The following is a 5,544-nucleotide window of genomic DNA, read 5'->3' as shown; positions in this document are numbered from 1 at the left end:
TGAGGCCTTCGTCCTGTAATGGAAGCACCGATACTGAGTGATGATGGTGGTGGTGGTGATGACGAGGGTGGTGAAGAGTGGGAGTCTTCAGTAACGGAAAAGTGAAGGTGACTGATAGTGACGAGTAAGTAGTGACAGTGGATGAAGGTGATTTGATGAAGTACAGGTAGTGATAGTGTGGTGGTGAAATGGTCAGTTTGTAGTGATGGCAGAGTGAAAGTGATGGCACGTGCTGACAGTGTGGTGATGGGTGGTGATGACACGTGGAGTGAAGGTGGTAGTGCTGTGTGGTGGTGGATGGTAGTGACACGTGGAGTGACAGCAGAGTGAGGATGATGATACGATGATGAACAATGACGTGTGGACAGTGAAAAAATGATGAAGATGACGATATGATGATGGTGGGTGCTAGTGACAGAAAACAAAGAATAACGCTTTGCTACACCATTTTGGTTTTATTGTTGTTTCAATGAACACGCCGTACGTAACTATATCCCTTCGCAGGGTTTACATCTCATTGTTTGGAGAATTTCTAATTGTTACACCATGTGGCGCAAATAACAAACAACTCGCAAACAAATTTTAAAAATTCATCTCTTCCTCGCTCATCCTCTCGGCCCCAATGCTGGCTCATTCAGTATTGCGTGTGTGTTAGGATGTTGGTATGCGGGTACTGTGACTGCATTACGTCACCACAGTAACTGGTCCCGTGGCAGGTATTTTATTCGCCATTGTATTATTGACTGATATTTTTGTTGCACTGGATGCAAATTAATTGTCATATTATGTAATTAAATAAAGCTTTATGGGTGACACATTTGTATTGCACGTAATGCCACTAATTCAAATGGCCGGTATAGTTTGGAATTAGTCCGCGTGTAGTCCTCCGCGAGAGTATGAAAGGCAGCAAGGGAGCTGCCACGTCAGTTCTACCCTCATGGCGTCAGACAGGTGCACGGATTGTGATTTGAGTCTAGTGGACTGTTTCCTGTGCTGCAATGGGAATCCCAGGGATCTGTGTATCTTAATTTTGTCAGTACTAACAAATAATTCTTGTTAGTGTGGTGTGCTGGTGTGATATTACGCTAGATTAGTAGTATCCATAAGGCGAGTGCAAGGGGGGGGGCAAAACTCCCCGGATGGTTTTAGGTAATGTTAGGTTCGGTTAGTGACCTTAAGGGCGGGGTTGGTGTCCAGTGGAGAAAAACCTTCCCTCACGGTTAGTTAGGTTAGGATAACCTAGAAATTTCCCTTTTTCAAAATATGCCTTTTCTCTTCCTTAGACTTTTTAGGAATGTCAAAAATGCCTCATTTTGGCTTTCCCAACCCAAAAACCCCGCATTTCCACCATGCCCTTATGTTTGTTGGCTATAATGAAATAGATGAAGAGGATGGGAGTATTGGTTGAAATTTAAAATTTATTCCAGCTTTTAACGGTCCTGCAAAATAAATACCCCTATGGCATCTTTTCTTCACTATTTGCAGCTCCAGGATAGAAAGAAACGAGAAGGGGAAGGAATATTAGCCCGTCATTCAAGCTACGCGGTGCTGTGTGTTTTTTTGGCGTTTCCTCACTCGGAAATATGAACCGCGGAGCCTCAAAATAAACTCTCCCCCACCAAACTCAATCAGCGTAGAGTGCTCCTCGTGACAGGGAAGGAAGGAAAGCACCCACAGAGAGAAAATCGATAAATGCATAGTGGTGAAGTGTATGTAGTACCCTTCTGCATTTACTTCCTCTGTGCTTTGCCTTGTCTCTGTGTACCTACCTCGTTTTTTTTGTTTTTTTTTTTTTTTTTCAGCTCTTGATCAATGCATAACAACACAAAACATGGGCAGCTTTGACTAACTGGGAGTGGCTGTGATGAAGGGCTGGCTTGATTGAGCACTAGGGCGTCACGTGAGTTTCTTGCAGGTGGAGGTGGTGGACGCGGACAGCAGTGACGCAGTGGGGCTGGCCTTCCGGGTGAGTGGTGACGGCGTGGATCAGCTTGGTGACGGCGACGCCTTCTTCACCATCAACGCCAGCACCGGAGACCTCATCCAGCTCAGAGTGAGTGCGCGGTGAATGTGTATGTGAATGTGTAAGGAACACAAAGGAAGAGCAAGCAGTAGCAGCCTCCTTCATTATCATCATCATTTTAATTATTTTTCTTCATTATTTTTTCTTTTCTTCATTCTTCATTCTTCTTCTTCTTCGTCTTCTTCTTCTTCTTCTTCTTCTTCTTCTTCTTCTTCTTCTTCTTCTTCTTCTTCTTCTTCTTCTTCTTCTTCTTCTTCTTCTTCTTCTTCTTCTTCTTCTTCTTCTTCTTCTTCTTCTTCTTCTTCTTCTTCTTCTTCTTCTTCTTCTTCTTCTTCTTCTTCTTCTTCTTCTTCTTCTTCTTCTTCTTCTTCTTCTTCTTCTTCTTCTTCTTCTTCTTCTTCTTCTTCTTCTTCTTCTTCTTCTTCTTCTTCTTCTTCTTCTTCTTCTTCTTCTTCTTCTTCTTCTTCTTCTTCTTCTTCTTCTTCTTCTTCTTCTTCTTCTTCTTCTTCTTCTTCTTCTTCTTCTTCTTCTTCTTCTTCTTCTTCTTCTTCTTCTTCTTCTTCTTCTTTCTTCTTCTTCTTCTTCTTCTTCTTCTTCTTCTTCTTCTTCTTCTTCTTCTTCTTTGCCTTTCTTCTTCTTCTTCTTCTTCTTTCGCCTTTTCTTCTTCTTCTTCTTCTTCTTCTTCTTCTTCTTCTTCTTCTTCTTCTTCTTCTTCTTCTTCTTCTTCTTCTTCTTCTTCTTCTTCTTCTTCTTCTTCTTCTTCTTCTTCTTCTTCTTCTTCTTCTTCTTCTTCTTCTTCTTCTTCTTCTTCGCCTTTTCTTCTTCTTCTTCTTTCGCCTTTTCTTCTTCTTCTTCTTCTTCTTCTTCTTCTTCTTCTTCTTCTTCTTCTTCTTCTTCTTCTTCTTCTTCTTCTTCTTCTTCTTCTTCTTCTTCTTCTTCTTCTTCTTCTTCTTCTTCTTCTTCTTCTTCTTCTTCTTCTTCTTCTTCTTCTTCTTCTTCTTCTTCTTCTTCTTCTTCTTCTTCTTCTTCTTCTTCTTCTTCTTCTTCTTCTTCTTTCGCCTTCTTCTTCTTCTTCTTCTTCTTCTTCTTCTTCTTCTTCTTCTTCTTCTTCTTCTTCTTCTTCTTCTTCTTCTTCTTCTTCTTCTTCTTCTTCTTCTTCTTCTTCTTCTTCTTCTTCTTCTTCTTCTTCTTTCTTCTTCTTCTTCTTCTTCTTCTTCTTTCTCTCATTTTCTTCATTTCTTTTCTTCTTTTTGTTCTTCCTCCTCCTTCCTTTCCATGACTGTTATTTTTTAATGCATCTAGGTCTTCTTGTTGTCGCGTTGGACGGTCCCTCTTCGTCTGAGTCTATTAACAGTAATGTTTCTCAGGGTTCTGTCCTGACATCCACTTCCTTTCCATCATTCATCAATGATTTCAGCCGAACTCATTGTGCGATCCACTGTTGACAAGCCATAGTTGAAATTAGAGTTTCCACGAGTGTTTCCGTGTTTCTAGTGTTGGCCTAAATCGAACAAGCATTCTGCGTCATCAGTAGAAGAAACACTCATGAGTACCTGAGTACTCTCAGTCGCCTTTCTGTAGAAGGAAAATACAGTCAAGCGTCGGCAAATACTTACTTGTTAGATTTAATGATTCCACTGGTTTGAGTATGAACTTGTGTGCAAAGTAGTGTTGTAAAAGTTTCAATAAGCAATCCTCTTTGGGCCAGGAACGGATTAATCCATTTTACATTGATTCGTAAGGGGAAAATTGTTTTGGACATTTCTGTTCACGGACGGCCTTCAGGATTGAATTTAATTCAAAAGACGAAGTTTGACTGTATTTCAAACTAGAGAGCAAAGTTCACCACAGTAAATATATAACATAAACATATCAATGTAAGCGTCTGGAAGAAAATCCATGAAAACCTCGAACTCCAAACATTGTCTACATGTCAGACAGTGAGACTCCAGCCTTGGGCACACAGTCTGACGTAGAACACTCGCACACAGTTTACACTCACCGACTCTAAAGCACGTATACACAACAAAGATACTTCATTGGCTTCACAGTGTATTCAGTCCCTGCCGGTAACAGCTCCTGCCGCTCTCGTCAGCCAGTTACAGCCCGTAACAAACCTCAGCACTTCCTCCCACCAGCCACACGTCAGTCCCCAGTAGTCCAAGGCACAACCAAGAAAGTTTAAGTCTTGTAAGCTTCCTTGAGCACAACCGTCGACCCACAATGGTTACAACAGCCAAAATTAAACGGATATATTTTTTGCTTTTGGAATTGTATCTGATATTTGCTCATCTCATATTTGTCGCAGTGCAAGCAGGCAATAAACAGAGAGATAGACGAATACTACACAGACTCACAAAGCAGACAGATGGATAGAGACAAACAAAACAGATAGACAGATGGAGAAAGAGTAGACAGACATACAAAACAGACAGATAAACAGACTAAACCAATAGACAGTAAACAGACAAACGGAGGGATAGAAAGACAAACAGACAGACATGAATAAATAAAGGTATGCAATTTGAAATCAACAACAATAATAATAATAGCAACAATCATAATAATAATAATAATAATAATAATAATAATAATAATGATAATAATAATAATGACGCCATCACCACCACCACCACTAACAACAACAGCAGCAGCAGCAGCGAAACAATAACAGTTCGAAAAAATAAACAAATAATAAAGAAAACATGATAAACACCACCAAAAAAAGCAAAACACAGAAGGAACTTGAATGAAAAACTAAATGCAGAGAATACAAACTGTGGAGGAGGCAACACTTCTCAACTGTATCATGAACACTGTAGTGTCAATAGGTACTGTACTCTCGCTGTAAACACCATCACCGCCGCCGCCGCCGCAGCCACCACCACCACCACCACCACCACCACCACCACTAATGCAGCTCTTGGCAAAACAGCATTCAATTTTAGAACTTAGCAGGTACTCTGCTGCTTATTCTTCCTTTGTGTACGCATGTATGTATGTATGTATGAATGAATCTGCCCGTGTATTTATATATTCGTTCATGTATCCATTTATTCATTCATCTATATATCTATCTGTCTACCTCTGTCTATCTGCCTATCTATTCATTAACTTGTCTATTAATTTATCCATCTATCTATCTTTCTATGTATCTGCCTACCTGTCTATCTATTTATCTATCTACCTATCTATCTGTCTACTTATCTACCTATCTACTTATGTCTATTTATCGCAGTACAAGCAGACAGCAAACAAAAAGAAAGGCAAAATAATAATACACAGACATACAAAAGAGGCAGTTAGAGACAAAACAAATGAACGGACTGCAAAACTGTAGACGGACCCACAAAACAAACAGACAAACAGACATACTAACCCAGCAGACAGTAAACATACAAATAAAGGGGTAGAAAGACAGACAGACAAACAGATGAATAAATAAAGGTATGCAAGTAAAATCCTTATCTATGCCTATCTTCCTGTCCACTACCTATTTACCTATCTGTCTACCGATTTAC

This window comes from Scylla paramamosain, chromosome 33 (assembly GCF_035594125.1).
Source record: "Scylla paramamosain isolate STU-SP2022 chromosome 33, ASM3559412v1, whole genome shotgun sequence".
In the NCBI taxonomy this organism is placed as follows: domain Eukaryota; kingdom Metazoa; phylum Arthropoda; class Malacostraca; order Decapoda; family Portunidae; genus Scylla; species Scylla paramamosain.
This window is presented reverse-complemented; position numbering follows the sequence as displayed.